The sequence below is a fragment of the Coregonus lavaretus genome (genome assembly GCF_964263955.1).
Source record: "Coregonus lavaretus genome assembly, chromosome: 3".
NCBI lineage: Eukaryota > Metazoa > Chordata > Actinopteri > Salmoniformes > Salmonidae > Coregonus > Coregonus lavaretus.
In genome coordinates, this window is record NC_139990.1 from 48,418,877 (window position 1) to 48,435,252 (window position 16,376).

General features: G+C 50.1%; 1 pseudogene across 1 annotated transcript in view; it reads right to left on the reverse strand.

Annotated features, from left to right (window-relative positions):
- Positions 1-8,939, reverse strand: part of LOC311107607 (transmembrane protein 245-like) — a 17,741-nt pseudogene extending 8,802 nt beyond the window's left edge. The window contains exons 1-6 of the transcript in view: positions 7,976-8,939; positions 6,724-6,841; positions 3,925-4,140; positions 3,358-3,573; positions 3,046-3,234; positions 65-81 (exon numbers count right to left, since the gene is read on the reverse strand). The product of the transcript in view is annotated as a transmembrane protein 245-like (transcript). The remainder of the gene's footprint in view (positions 1-64; positions 82-3,045; positions 3,235-3,357; positions 3,574-3,924; positions 4,141-6,723; positions 6,842-7,975) is intronic.
- Positions 8,940-16,376: the final 7,437 nt, after the last annotated feature.

The following is a 16,376-nucleotide window of genomic DNA, read 5'->3' on the forward strand; positions in this document are numbered from 1 at the left end:
GTGTCCTTCTCCCCTGAGAAACCAGAGACCAAGGCAGACATTCTGTGTCTGAACTAAAGCCTACTGCCGCCATCTTGGATCCTGAGAACAGCCTGTGTACACAGACACACTCTTATCACACACCATGCAGTGAATGCATGTTAAACCCCAGGACTGTGTGTGAGACGTGTGCCCTGTCTGCAGGCTCATCTCTTTACACGTCTTTATTGTAACTTTAAGGGGCATTTCCTCTAAGGGCCACAGAGAGGGACCATCTTTTCCCAGTATTTAGGTTTCTCTATGTCCCTTGCCTTATAACAACCCTATGATGCCTTATGATAGCCTTATGACAGCATTATGACACCTTCCTAAGTGACCTGAGAGTGTGTGAGGTCACTGAGGAAGAGTGTTGAGCGTTACCGTCAGGAGGCTGGAGCCGATGATGAGATATTAGTAAGGCGGTGTCCCAGTGGTGTTACACAGCATGGCCACTGACCTGACAGCACATGAAGCAATATGGTGGCAACCTCAGGGTATTGGGACAAATCCATAGTCCACACATAACAGAAGGAGAATCTGAGAGATCTAAAATTCTACAATATAGATTCTACAGAAATATAGACTAGAGCAAGGCTCAGCTCAAGACCAGTCAGAATCAGAAATCATCAAGGACGGTTTGATGTAGCTGCTGTTTTAAAGCTAGACTCAGCGATATGACGTAGATGCACAAAGTAACCAGCATAGTGGGTCGATTTCCACAACAACTAAGAGCGTTGAAGCGCGAGGCTCAACTTCTCCCCTGCTTTGGTCCTGTGGCTACCACGCTCTAACAGCGTGAAGCGAACCCGCGCACATACTGTGTGTGACTGTGTGAAAGCGAAGTCTTGCATCTCGCTCATCTCAATATCAGACGTGCTGCTCGAGGCTGAGTCTACCTTTAAATATGCTAATCTAAAGCCTTCACTACAGGATAGTCAGTAATATGGATGTCCCCCCCGCTGCCCAATCTGGATCAGACTCCAACTCAACCCAACCCAGTACCAGCTCAGTCCTACCCTCCAGAACCCATGTAGCCCCCAGCACCCCACCCAGATCTTTCTTTAGGCGGTCTGCTAACGCCCCTCCATGGTACAGATCTTAATTTCCAGAGCTAGGGAATAGCAGGGGGGGTCTACCCTGTCTTGGCAATGGTAGTCACAGCACTGCCCCCCCAACCCAACCCCCCGGCACCCCCCTCAGCTTGGTCTAAAGCAGTCTGCTCTCTCCATGCAGCTCACACACACGCAGAAGCCAACCAGCCAATCAGGTCACAGAGGAGAAGCTAAGGAAGGTTGAGGAGCCAATGAATGAGCTCGCCCCACCGTAGCTTCACCACTACAGAAGCAGGAAGCAGGGAGGAAGTGAGGTCAGCGAGGGGCGGAGACAAGATGGAGGGATGACAGTGGATGGGTACAGCGTCACTCCAAGCTACTATAGGGTGCTCACACTGCTTCACACACTCTCCTTCCTTTATCACACTCTCTTTTGTTGTCTGACTCTTTCACACTCGTACACAGACTCTTCCTCTTCCTCTCTCTTTCATTCTCATTTTCACATTATGCTCTCTCTCTCTCTCTCTCTCTCTCTCAGCAGAGCTCTCCTCCAGAACATTACCTGCTTGTTAAGCCAATGCCAGAGCTTCAGGAGGAGACAAAGAGATATTGGTCATCACATGGTTCCCAAGCACAAACAACACAGATTGTGATTGGACACAGGCAGTAAGGGCAGGCTTTAGAAAACAGGAAGTGTTGCAGGGAATTTCTGATTGGATGCAGGGAGTGAATGCCGTACTGATTGGATACCAATGTGTCATCATGTGCTTGAGCAGAATACAAACAACAAAATGGTGCAGAGAGAGAGAGAGAGAGACAGAGAGAGAGAAAGAGAGAGAGAGAGAGAGAGAGAAGGGGGGGAGAGAGAGAGAGAGAGAGAGAGAGGGGAGAGAGAGAGAGAGAGAGAGACAGAGAGAGAGAGAGAGAGAGAGAGAGCGACAGAGAGAGAGAGAGAGGAGAGGTGGTACAATATTTTTCTTCTTTCCTCATTGAGGCGTAGAGGTGAAGACGAGGGGGGTGGGACGAGGGGGGTGAGACGGGGGGGGGGGGGGTGAGACGAGGGGGGTGAGACAAGAGGTAAAATAATTAAGTGACCTCATTCAGTAGTAATATTAACCTGTAAGGAGATCATTCAGTAGTAATATTAACCTGTAGCGAGATCATTCAGTAGTAATATTAACCTGTAAGGAGATCATTCAGTAGTAATATTAACCTGTAGGGAGATCATTCATATATCACAGAGAAGACCAGCTCCTGCCTCTTCACCCAGCTTCAACCCTTACCTTAACTGTCCAGAAGCATTACCCCAGGGTAGACAGGACACTACACTGCTGCTAGCCAATCAAAATCACAGAATCACTGTAGATAAGAATTGTGTTGTATCTTGTCTACAGTGTTGTATGCATCAGTACCTTCTAGTGGTGACCAGAGATAGATCAGGAAGTGGTTTATAAAATAACAATGTGGCTGTGCGTCTCAGGGAGGTTAGCAGGGTGGTTGTGTGTCTCAGGGAGGTTGGCAGGGTGGCTGTGTGTATCAGGGAGGTTGGCAGGGTGGATGTGTGTATCAGGGAGGTTGGCAGGGTGGATGTGTGTATCAGGGAGGTTGGCAGGGTGGATGTGTGTATCAGGGAGGTTGGCAGGGTGGATGTGTGTATCAGGGAGGTTGGCAGGGTGGCTGTGTGTATCAGGGAGGTTGGCAGGGTGGTTGTGTGTATCAGGGAGGTTGGCAGGGTGGCTGTGTGTATCAGGGAGGTTGGCAGGGTGGTTGTGTGTATCAGGAAGGTTGGCAGGGTGGCTGTGTGTCTTAGGGGGGTTGGCAGGGTGGTTGTGTGTATCAGGGAGGTTGGCAGGGTGGCTGTGTGTCTTAGGGGGTTGTGTGTATCAGGGAGGTTGGCAGGGTGGCTGTGTGTCTTAGGGGGGTTGTGTGTATCAGGGAGGTTGGCAGGGTGGCTGTGTGTCTTAGGGGGGTTGGCCGGGGGTGTGGGCCATTACCTTGGTGTCAACGCGTAGCAGGAACTGAACGAGTCCTTTGATTGGTCCAGGCATGATGGCGTCCTGTCGCTCACGGCCAAACTTCTCCAGTCCTACCCACCATGACGACAGAGTCTTCTCAGCGAATCGCTTCAGACCAAAACGTACCACCAGCTTCTTCAACACCCACACTACAACACACACACACACACTGTTATACATTGGTGTGTGTGCACGCCTGGGTCGGTGTGCGTGCCTGGGTCAGTGTGTGTGCCTGTCTGTGTAAGTATCTGTGTGTGTGTTTCAGATATTACCAGCCACTGGGATAGGCAGTAGTTGTAGCATCCAGAGATTGAGCCAGACTTGGACCAGTACAAAAGCCCAGACCAGCAGGACAAAGTAGATATCACTGGCTCTTTGGGACCCCTTCTTCTTTTGGAAGAGACCCCCCAGCTCAGCACGGGCCCGACGGGGGAACGGCAGGACAGAGGGGGGACAGGATGGGCCAGGGCCCACAGAGTCCACCCCATCTACAGAGAGAGAGTAGGGGGGAGATGAGGAGAGGAGGGGGGAGATGTGGAGAGGAGGGGGGAGATGAGGAGAGGAGGGGGGAGATGAGAAGAGGAGGGGGGAGATGTGGAGAGTAGGGGGAGAGGAGGGGAGAGATGGGGGGTGGAGGGGGCAAGTATATTTGGAATGAAAGAGTTATAGAAAGGGTGAGGAAGTGGTCATTAAATCAGTCCAAACCTTTAACATCTATTGAATTAATATAGAATTAAGACTTAGAGAGCTTTTTGTGGCTGACAGTGATAACCACTGATGGTTAGTTACTGCGGTATAACGCCTATGTGTGGTGTGTGTGTGTGTGTGTGTTATCTGACCTGTGGAGCCACTGCTGGTGCTGGTCTCTCGCTCGGGGCCCAGGCGGAAGTTACTGCAGGAGATGGCCATGTAGATGGTGTTAGCAGCGAATGACAACACATGTCCTGACAGCTCACCTGAGTTGCCAGGGACAGGTGGTTTCTCTTGGGAGCCCACAATGAGGAGCGTGACCACGATTACAAACACAGGAACTCTCCACGAGCCAGTCAGAGACACTAGAGAGGGAGGCATGGGGGAGAGGGGGGAGAGGGGGAGGTATATGGTGAGAGGGGAGTTTGGCAGCGTGATGATTAATGAACAGTAGACTCCATCAGAATGTGCTACTACTCTGCCTCTAAATACCTCCGTCCTAGCAGTGGTCTCAGCTCTCAGTACCTTTTAACATTTCAGCCTGAAGGTTACCACCGCCTCCCTCCCTCCCTCCCTCCCAGCACACTACCAGCAGTCTATTAATACTAAAGACTATATTGTCACACCCTGGCTCTGGGACTCATTATGTTGAGCCAGGGTGTGTTCATTCTATGTTTTCTGTTTCTATGTTGGTAGTTCTGTTGTGTTTATTTCTAGGTTGGTCTGTGTGACTCCCAATCAGAGGCAACGAGTGTCAGCTGTTTGCTGGTTGTCTCTGATTGGGAGCCATATTTAACTGTCTGTGTTTCACTTTGGGTTTGTGGGTTTTTGTTCCGTGTCGGTATGTTTAACCGTGGACTTCACGAATCGTGTTTTGTTTGTTACTTTAATTAAATAAAGTCATGTTTGGTTCACACGCTGCGCCTTGGTCTACTTCGCTACAAGACGATCGTGACAGAAAACCCCACCATACAACGACCAAGCAGCGTGTCCAGGAACACACGCAGGAGGTGACGCTGGTGGATGTCCTCCTCGGTTGGGGGCAGATTACCGAGGAGGAGGCCGTCCGGTACCGGAGGGCTATGAAGGGGGAGACCCAGGCAGGAGAGGAGCAGCGGCGTCAGCAGTGCCATCGTCGGACGGACGAGAGGCACCCCCAAGAATTTTTTAGGGGGGGGCACACGGCGTGGGCGACTGGGCAGCAGGAGGCTGCCACAGGGCGAAATAGGAGACGAGGAGAGAAGGCCACCGGGTTACGGGAGCCATTGGCGAGAGGAGGGAAGGAAGTCGTAGAGGCACGGCGAGAGGTACTGAGGTGTATTGCCAGTCCGGTCCGGCCCATTCCTGATCCCCGTTTAAAGCCAGTGGTGTGTGTTCCCAGTACGGTCCGGCCTGTCCCTGCTCCACGCACCAAGCCTACGGTGTGCGTCGCCAGCCCAGTCCGGCCTGTCCCTGCTCCACGCACCAAGCCTACGGTGTGCGTCGCCAGCCCAGTCCGGCCTGTCCCTGCTCCACGCACCAAGCCTACGGTGTGCGTCGCCAGCCCAGTCCGGCCTGTCCCTGCTCCACGCACCAAGCCTACGGTGTGCGTCGACAGCCCAGCCCGGCCTGTCCCTGCTCCACGCACCAAGCCTACGGTGTGCGTCGACAGCCCAGCCCGGCCTGTCCCTGCTCCACGCACCAAGCCTACGGTGTGCGTCGCCAGCCCGGTCCGGCCTGTTCCTGCCACCCGCACCAAGTTTACGGTGCGCGTCGCCAGCCCGACCCGGCCTGTTCCTGCCACTCGCACCAAACCTACGGTGCGCGTCGCCAGCCCGACCCGGCCTGTTCCTGCCACTCGCACCAAACCTACGGTGCGCGTCGCCAGCCCGGTCCGGCCTGTTCCTGCCACTCGCACCAAACCTACGGTGCGCGTCGCCAGCCCGACCCGGCCTGTTCCTGCCACTCGCACCAAACCTACAGTGCGCGTCGCCAGCCCGGTCCGGCCTGTTCCTGCCACTCGCACTAAGCCAGGGGTGCGAGAAGTCAGCCTGGTAAGGCCCATTCCTCCTCCACGCACCAAGCCAGGGGTGCGAGTCGTCAGCCTGGTAAGGCCCATTCCTCCTCCACGCACCAAGCCAGGGGTGCGCGTCGTCAGCCTGGTAAGGCCCGTTCCTCCTCCACGCACCAAGCCAGGGGTGCGAGTCGACAGCCTGGTAAGGACCGCTCCTGTTAAGTCCAGTCCTGCTCCAGCCGGCGGGGCCAGACTGGACCAGGGGCGCATTGGGGGGTGTATTGAAGGGTGGTGGTCAAGGCCGGAGCCAGAACCACCGCCGAGGAGGTATGCCCGCCCAGCCCTCCCCTGGTTTGTTTAGTTGAGGCGCGGTCGCAGTCCGCGCCTTTAGGGGGGGGTACTGTCACACCCTGGCTCTGGGACTCATTATGTTGAGCCAGGGTGTGTTCATTCTATGTTTTCTGTTTCTATGTTGGTAGTTCTGTTGTGTTTATTTCTAGGTTGGTCTGTGTGACTCCCAATCAGAGGCAACGAGTGTCAGCTGTTTGCTGGTTGTCTCTGATTGGGAGCCATATTTAACTGTCTGTGTTTCACTTTGGGTTTGTGGGTTTTTGTTCCGTGTCGGTATGTTTAACCGTGGACTTCACGAATCGGGTTTTGTTTGTTACTTTAATTAAATAAAGTCATGTTTGGTTCACACGCTGCGCCTTGGTCTACTTCGCTACAAGACGATCGTGACATATATATCCTGAGACCACGGCCACACACTTGACCTTTATACACTTCCTTATCTTATGATGGAACATAAATACCTACAAAGTTACCCCCCTCCATCTCCCTCTCCTACTCCCTCTCCCACTCCCCTGTTTGTATCCAGGTAGAAGAATAGAACGTGTTGTCCAGACAGGAACATAGCTCCTCCTCTCTCTCCCTCTCTCTCTCCCCCTCTCCTCACCCAGGTAGAAGAGTAGTATTGTCCAGACAGGTACAGACATAGTTCTCAGGTATCCCTCTGTAACAGGGCTCCATTTGCAGGCTACAGTCAGCACATACCCCAACACCACTGTCATCACCTAGAGAGAGGAAGACAGGAAGGGAGAAGAGGAGGGGGGAGTAGAGAGAGAGAGAGAGAGGGACAGAGAGAGGGAGTAGAGGATGGAGGGAGGGATGGAGAGAGAGAGAGAGAGAGAGAGAGAGAGAGAGAGAGAGAGAGAGAGAGAGAGAGAGAGAGAGAGAGAGAGAGAGAGAGAGAGAGAGAGAGAGAGAGAGGGAGAAGATGAGGGAGGGAGTAGAGAGAGAGAGAGAGAGAGAGAGAGAGAGAGGGAGAGAGAGAGAGAGAGAGAGAGAGGGAGAGAGAGAGAGAGAGGGAGAAGTTGAGGGAGGGAGTAGAGAGAGAGAGAGACAGAGAGAGGGAGAAGATGAGGGAGGGAGTAGAGAGAGAGAGACAGAGAGAGGGAGAAGATGAGGGAGGGAGTAGAGAGAGAGAGAGACAGAGAGAGGGAGAAGATGAGGGAGGGAGTAGAGAAGAGAGAGAGAGAGAGAGAGAGAGAGAGAGAGAGAGAGAGAGAGAGAGAGAGAGAGAGAGAGAGAGACAGAGAGAGACAGAGACAGAGACAGAGACAGAGACAGAGAGAGGGAGAAGATGAGGGAGGGAGTAGAGAGAGAGAGAGAGAGAGAGAGAGAGGGAGACGGTGAGGGAGGGAGTAGAGAGAGAGACAGAGAGAGGGAGAAGATGAGGGAGGGAGTAGAGAGAGAGAGAGACAGAGAGAGGGAGAAGATGAGGGAGGGAGTAGAGAGAGAGAGACAGAGAGACAGAGAGAGGGAGAAGATGAGGGAGGGAGTAGAAAGAGGGGGAGAAAAAGCAGAATGTACTTTTATAAGAGTTCTTTATCTCTTTTATAAAGAGTTTAAGGAAATTCTTCAGTTATAGACAGTAGCCTCCTATCCACACACAAGCACAAGCACAAGCACAAGCACACACACACACACACACACACACACACACACACACACACACACTCTAAGCCAAGGCATGTGAAAGGCCTCATGAAATTCTTAATTGAGTTAGCTGAGTACTTGATTCATGTAAGGGCTACATTACAGTGTTATCCCCTGCCCATCCTGTTGTAGGCTACAGTATTGGAAAAGCCTTTCTTATTGTTGTGGTGGCCTTCCCCTTTAGTGTCAGTAGTGTCCCTGTCACTCACCCACACAGAGTGGAAGCAGTCCAGCGCGCCCCCGATGACATCGCACACGTGCCCGATGATCACCTGCATGCCAATCACGCTCCAGAACAGGTAAAAGAAGTAGATGAGTGGCGCGCCCGCCCCGATCACCAGTAGCACCGTGAGCCTCTCCAGTACCAGCCCCCCCAGGAAATCCACCCCGTGGTTGAAACACCACACCGGGACCAGCAGCGTCCCCAGGAGTATCGGCGTCCCGGTGTCCTGCAGGCCGTTGAGCCAGGAGCGGCCCAGCCGGGCTAGGGAGTGTTTGAACGGGTGGAGGAAGGTCCCGCAGAGAACTGCCCAGAGCAGTGGTCGCAGAAAGGCTTCCAGGATAAAGAAGACTAGCACAGCCGCTCCGCAACAGATAGCCACGAAAATCATCGCCCCTGTGTTGTAGAAGGCCTGTTTGATGTTCTTGTCGAATTTGAGGGAGGAAGGCTGGCTGAGTAGCTGGCTCATCATGCCCACCGCTGGCTGGACGCTCTCGGAGAACGAGACGTAGTGAGGCCGGGCGGAACGAGGGGTCTCCGCGGGAGAGGAAGGAGCCGGCTCTGCCTCCGGCCCCGAGTCCTCCTCGTCAGCCATCTTCAATGAATCCGCCTCGGTCTGCGTTCCCCCTGCGGATCCCACCCAATACCACCACAGACAGTAGAAGGAGAGTTAGTTTCCAGTATCTTTGAAACCACCATCACACATCAGGAAAAACACAACACTAGACGTACTGGTGACGTGTTTGTCGCAAGGCATGATGGGTATAGGGAAAAAAAGTATGAAAAATGTATGCACTCACTAACTGTAAGTCGCTCTCGATAAGAGCGTCTGCTAAATGACAAAAATGTAAAATGTAATTTTCTCTCCTCTTCTCTCCTCTCCTCTCAGTATTGTAGCTAGCTGGTGCCAGACAGAGCTGTGCTCACTGCTCAGTTTGCTGCTAGTAGCCTACTCTTTGGAATGCCCAGTTAAACTACACACAGAAACTTGAATAAACAGACCTTTGACAAAGGGAGGATCACCACGAATTGAGGATGTCCGTGCTGTCACGTGTAACCACATATTTGCAATATTATACATAGCCTATCATTACAATCTCGGCCTAGGCTACAACAGTTATCGGTATAAAACTTCATTTTAAGGGCCCTTATTACAGTGTAATTACATGCACTGTAATGTGGTATCTAAGGAATTTACGACTTTGCTAATGGTTGCAAATGGTCTTAGAGGATGTTGACTAAGCTTAAGGGGAGCATCTGGAGAGTAGTTCTATAGGGGCACCCTAAAGCCGGGGAAGTCTGTTAGGTGGAGTCCTGGGATTGGTCTGTAGGGGAAAACACCCATATCAGGTACATGGGATATATACTTTGGGTTAAAACTATTGGGGATTTATTATTCTCCTAAATTGATGGGATGACTAACTTAGAAAGAATGCATTCTTGACTGGGCTAATGTAGGCTGTGACACCTGGCAAGCTGTGATTAATGTGAATAGCTGTTTTAGGGGGTAAAGTGAGATAAGGATTTGTGTCTCCAAATGCTAGACTATACTGGTTCTTTGTGATCTGTGAACCTTCCTTGGACATAGGAATGGTGTCTAAGGGAGCTGGCTCTTCTCACTATGACAGGTTGTTATGATATGGACATATGCCTGGTAACAGAGATGCATCAACGGATTGACTGAGTAAGTCTAAACCACGCTCAAGTCTCTACTCTAATTGGCCAGTAAGAAGTGGGAAATTCTCTCTGTCAGAGTATTTGAGAAAGAACCCAGAACAATGGGTTAGTTCTCTGGGGTGCCCTGCGAGGTATCTCAGAGAGCCCGTATATACGAAACATCATATTTACCATTGAAGGTTTTTGCATTAATTAAAATAACTAGTATATCTTAGAAGTCGTGTTGACCTCTTTTGTTCCTAATGCCAGATTTGAATTGACGCGACTTTGACAAAACAAAGGATGGGGAGAATAACATATTACAGATTGGGTCCGGTTATTCTCCAGATATCGGCAGATATCTGTAAATTGGCGCTGAGATCTTCAAATGTAATAAATAATTATAATCGAGGACAGTGTCAGCGGATTCCCTTGTTCTCACAGCATAATTAGCATTGTTTTCTTGACACCACAGTAACACATATTGTAGTTAACTGAAACAACCAATAGTTACACTGTAAAAACAACATGTAACTGGTAGTAATTGAGGTATGGTAATTACAGAGGTGTAACAATGAATGCTTGTTACCATGCTTGTTACAAATGGGCAGGTTTTCACTAAATTCACCAGCTTAGTGTTTTGTTTCTTCTCAGCTGCATACAGTTACAACTGTCACAAAGGTTGTGATCCCTCGTGGATGGGCTTGGTGTCTGAGAAATTATGCTCAATAGGCTCTAATTATTTACCCATGAATGTGCACTGTTGAAAAAAGATCTCCACTCAACGTTATTGCTAGCACTTGCCTCCAAAATAAAGTGTACCATCTGGGTTAACTTTGTGATCCCAGATGAGGAAAAACACACTATTTCAAAGCATAGCACATGTAATGTTTGCCTAAGTACAATGTAATTACTAGTTGATACACAGGATCTTTTCACTCCCTCCTCTCTACATTCTCTTCCTCTGTTTCCACTGCTAAAGCCACTTTCTACCACTCTAAATGTCAAGCCTCTGCCTCTAACCCTAGGAAGCTCTTTGCCACCTTCTCCTCCCTGCTGAATCCTCCTCCTCCTCCCCCTCCCTCCTCCCTCTCTGTGGATGACTTCGTCAACCATTTTGAAAAGAAGGTTGACGACATCCAATCCTCATTTATTAAGTCAAATGACACCGCTGGTCCTGCTCACACTGCCCTACCCTATGCTTTGACTTCTTTCTCCCTTCTCTCTCCAGATGAAATCTTGCGACTTGTGACGGCCGGCCGCCCAACAACCTGCCCGCTTGACCCTATCCCCTCCTCTCTTCTCCAGACCATTTCCGGAGACCTTCTCACTTACCTCACCTCGCTCATCAACTCATCCTTGACCGCTGGCCATGTCCCTTCTTCTGACCACCTTCTGGAGGAATACCTGGAATAGTATAAAGTAATCCTTCTTCCCCCACCCCCCATTAAAAAATAACTGTGGTTGTCCCACTGGCTATCATAAGTTAAATGCACCAATTTGTAAGTCGCTCTGGATAAGAGCGTCTGCTAAATGATGTAAATGTAAATGTAAATGTAAATTTAGCTAGTTAAAATGAAGTGTATCTTGAGGGGTACTTAGTTGTAATTATTGTGTACTTATACAGTATACTACACATCCCGACAACCTGGCCCTCATTCTTAAGCTTCTGGAAGCGCAATCCAAGTGGGAGGATAAAAACACTAGTACAACACAGAGTACATGTCATATTTGCATAAGTACAATGTAATTACTAGGTGTTACACAGGATTTAGCTCATTAAAATGAAGTGTATCTTGAGGGGTACTTAGTTGTAATTAATGTGTACTTATACAGTACACTACACATCCTTACAACCTGGCCCTCATTTTAAAGCTTCTGGAAGTTTCACTTAATTTCTGTACCTTATTGTGAAATGAAGTGAAACTTCCAGAAGCTTGAGGGCCAGGTTGTCAGGATGTGTAGTGTACTGTATAAGTCCACATTAATTACAACTAAGTACCCCTCAAGATACACTTCATTTTAATGAGCTAAATCCTGTGTAACAACTAGTAATTACATTGTACTTAGGCAAACATTACATGTACTTTGCTTTGAAATAGTGTATTTTTCCACATCTGGGATGCCACCCATATTAGATCCCAATCAGTGAGGTTGACTTTCTGATCTGTTTTTACCAGCTCAACCATGTTAACCCAGATGGTACAATTGATTTTGGGGGCAAGTGCTAGCAACAACACTGAGTGGAGATATAGTTTGAACAGTGCACATTCAAGGCTAAGTAATTAGAGCCTATTGAGCATAGGCTATAATCTCTCAGACACCAAGCGCATCCACGAGGGATCACAACCTTTGTGACAGTTGTAACTGTATGCAGCTGAGAAGAAGCGAAGCACTAAGTTGGTGAATTTAGTGGAAACCTGCCTATTGTAACAAGCATGGTAACAAGCATTAATTGTTACACCTTTGTAATTAGCTAGTATGCTAACTATTCTAGCTAACTAACTGGCTGAATAAGTTGACGACGGACTCACTCAAGCTGTCGGGACTAACCCACAACGTTAGACACGGACACGAATGATCTGCTTGGCGTGTTGACACACTGGTGGTTTGTTGTGGCCGAGTATTGGTGCTAAACCGTGTTGTTGGAGCCCGGCATGCTAGTTGGCTGTGGCGTCATATGACTAGGTGCCCTGGACGGTTTTCACGGAAGAATACTGTACCAAGTTAGCTAGCTGAATAAACTAAGTTAGTCTATTCCTAGAAAACATTGAACCGCTGTAGTTTACAACAATTATAGTTTCTGAGGTGGAAGTTGGGAGAGTTATATTTGGGTGTTTCAGTGAAACGTAAGTGAGGGAGGCCCCGCTCTCTCGCTTTCCCAGATGTTTAGTTCATTTCATTCCGATCTCCTTTGCATTATTGTAGCCATTTTCTGTAGCCTGTCAACTATGCCTCTGTCTATCCCTGTTCTCTCCTCTCCGCACAGGCTATACAAATGCCTCACACCGCGTGGCTGCTGCCTCTCTAACCTGGTGGTCCCTGCACGCACGACCCACGTGGAGTTCCAGGTCTCCGGCAGCCTCTGGAACTGCCGTTCTGCGGCCAACAAGGCAGAGTTCATCTCAGCCTATGCTACCCTCCAGTCCCTCGACTTCTTGGCGCTGACGGAAACATGGATTACCACTGAAAACACTGCTACTCCTACTGCTCTCTCCTCGTCTGACCATGTGTTCTCGCATACCCCGAGAGCATCTGGTCAGCGGGGTGGTGGCACAGGAATCCTCATCTCTCCCAAGTGGACATTCTCTCTTTTTCCCCTGACCCATCTGTCTATCTCCTCATTTGAATTCCATGCTGTCACAGTCACTAGCCCATTCAAGCTTAACATCCTTGTAATTTATCACCCTCCAGGTTCCCTTGGAGAGTTCATCAATGAGCTTGACGCCTTGATAAGTTCCTTTCCTGAGGATGGCTCACCCCTCACAGTTCAACCTCCCTACGTCTACCTTTGACTCATTTCTCTCTGCCTCCTTCTTTCCACTCCTCTCCTCTTTTGACCTCACCCTCTCACCGTCCCTCCCTACTCACAAGGCAGGCAATATGCTTGACCTCATCTTTACTAGATGCTGTTCTTCTACTAATCTCACTGCAACTCCCCTCCATGTCTCCGACCACTACTTTGTATCCTTTTCTCTCTCGCTCTCCTCCAACACTACTCACTCTGCCCCTACTCAGATGGTAATGCGCTGTCGCAACCTTCGCTCTCTCTCTCCCGCTACTCTCTCCTCTTCCATCCTATCATCTCTTCCCTCTGCTCAATCCTTCTCCCTCCAATCTCCTGATTCTGCCTCCTCAACCCTCCTCTCCTCCCTTTCTGCATCCTTTGACTCTCTATGTCCCCTATCCTCCCGGCTGTCTCGGTCCTCCCCTCCTGCTCTGTGGCTTGATGAGTCATTGCGAGCTCACGGAACAGGGCTCCGGGCAGCCGAGTGGAAATGGAGGAAAACTAGACTCCCTGCAGACCTGGTATCTTTTCACTCCCTCCTCTCTACATTTTCTTAATCTGTTTCTGCTGCTAAAGCCACTTTCTACCACTCTAAATTCCAAGCATCTGCCTCTAACCCTAGGAAGCTCTTTGCCACCTTCTCCTCCCTGCTGAATCCTCCTCCCCCTCCCCCCTCCTCCCTCTCTGTGGATGACTTCGTCAACCATTTTGAAAAGAAGGTTGACGACATCCGATCCTCGTTTGTTAAGTCAAATGACACTGCTGGTCCTGCTCACACTGCCCTACCCTATGCTTTGACTTCTTTCTCCCCTCTCTCTCCAGATGAAATCTTGCGACTTGTGACGGCCGGCCACCCAACAACCTGCCCGCTTGACCCTATCCCCTCCTCTCTTCTCTAGACCATCTCCGGTGACCTTCTCCCTTACCTCACCTCGCTCATCCACTCATCCTTGACCGCTGGCTATGTCCCTTCCGTCTTCAAGAGAGCGAGAGTTGCACCCCTTCTCAAAAAACCAACACTTGATCCCTCCGATGTCAACAACTACAGACCAGTATCCCTTCTTTCTTTTCTCTCCAAAACTCTTGAGCGTGCCGTCTTTAGCCAGCTCTCTTGCTATCTCTCTCAGAATGACCTTCTTGATCCAAACCAGTCAGGTTTCAAGACTGGTCATTCAACTGAGACTGCTCTTCTCTTTGTGACGGAGGCTCTCCGCACTGCTAAAGCTAACTCTCTCTCCTCTGCTCTTGTCCTTCTAGACCTGTCTGCTGCCTTTGATACTGTGAACCATCAGATCCTCCTCTCCACCCTCTCCGAGTTGGGCATCTCCGGCGCGGCTCACTCTTGGATTGCGTCCTACCTGACTGGTCGCTCCTACCAAGTGGCGTGGCGAGAATCTGTCTCCGCACCACGTGCTCTCACCTCTGGTGTCCCCCAGGGCTCAGTTCTAGGCCCTCTCCTATTCTCGCTATAGACCAAGTCACTTGGCTCTGTCATATCCTCACATGGCCTCTCCTATCATTGCTACGCAGACAACACACAACTAATCTTCTCCTTTCCCTCTTCTGATAACCAGGTGGCGAATCGCATCTCTGCATGTCTGGCAGACATATCAGTGTGGATGACGGATCACCACCTCAAGCTGAACCTCGGCAAGACAGAGCTGCTCTTCCTCCCGGGGAAGGACTGCCCGTTCCATGATCTCGCCATCACGGTTGACAACTCCGTTGTGTCCTCCTCCCAGAGTGCGAAGAGCCTTGGCGTGACCCTGGACAACACCCTGTCGTTCTCCGCTAATATCAAGGCGGTGACCCGATCCTGTAGGTTCATGCTCTACAACATTCAGAGAGTACGACCCTGCCTTACACAGGAAGCGGCACAGGTCCTAATCCAGGCACTTGTCATCTCCCGTCTGGATTACTGCAACTCGCTGTTGGCTGGGCTCCCTGCCTGTGCCATTAAACCCCTACAACTCATCCAGAATGCCGCAGCCCGTCTGGTGTTCAACCTTCCCAAGTTCTCTCACGTCACCCCGCTCCTCCGCACACTCCACTGGCTTCCAGTTGAAGCTTACATCTGCTACAAGACCATGGTGCTTGCCTACGGAGCTGTGAGGGGAACGGCACCTCTGTACCTTCAGGCTCTGATCAGTCCCTACACCCAAACGAGGGCATTGCGTTCATCCACCTCTGGCCTGCTGGCCCCCCTGCCTTTGCGGAAGCACAGTTCCCGCTCTGCCCAGTCAAAACTGTTCGCTGCTCTGGCACCCCAATGGTGGAACAAGCTCCCTCACGACGCCAGGACAGCGGAGTCACTCACCACCTTCCGGAGACACTTGAAACCCCACCTCTTTAAGGAATACCTGGGATAGGATAAAGTAATCTTTCTACCCCCCCTTACCCCACCCCAAAGAAAGAAAAAAAAACATATTGGAAAGTGGTTATCCCACTGGCTATAAGGTGAATGCACCAATTTGTAAGTCGCTCTGGATAAGATGATGTAAATGTAATTACAGACCGCAATTACTACCAGTTACATGTTGTTGTTACACTGTAAATATGAGTTGTTACATGTTAACTACTGTAGTGTCTAAACAGTTTATGACTTTGCTGACGTTTGCAAATGGTGTGTTAGAGGAAGTTGACTCAGCTTGCGGAAGCATCTGGAAAGCATTACTATAGGGGCCCCCTAAAACAGAGGGAGTCTGTTATGTGGAGGCCAGGGATTGGTGGATGGGAAAACCACCCATATCATGTTACAGATTATAAATACCATGGTTGGAACAAAGGACGGGAAGGAACAACATATTAGAGATTGGGTCAGTTGTTCTCCAGATGTCTACAGGAGTCTGTAAATTGACGCTGAAATCTTTGGTGTAATAAACTATTATAATCAAGGACAGTGTCAGCGGATTTCTTGTCATCACAGCATAATTAGCATCGTTATCTCGACACTACATTAACGGCGACGAGGAATTTGGGCCGTGTTGCGTCTTTTCTCAGCGTTGCATCATGGGCGCCGAGCTGTCTCCCGCTCAAGAGGCATGCAGATCCGGTGAGCTTTCTCACAAACTTTGGGCGCTGGTCAGTTCGTGTGCTTGTGTGTGTGTGTGCGTTGAAAGACTGCACCGTCAAAGGACTTATGTGTGCGCTTTGCTGTTATTTGCTCTGTGATGAGAATCCGTTCTAAATTTCTAAATGTGTTTGCGTTGAAAACAACGCAAACAGG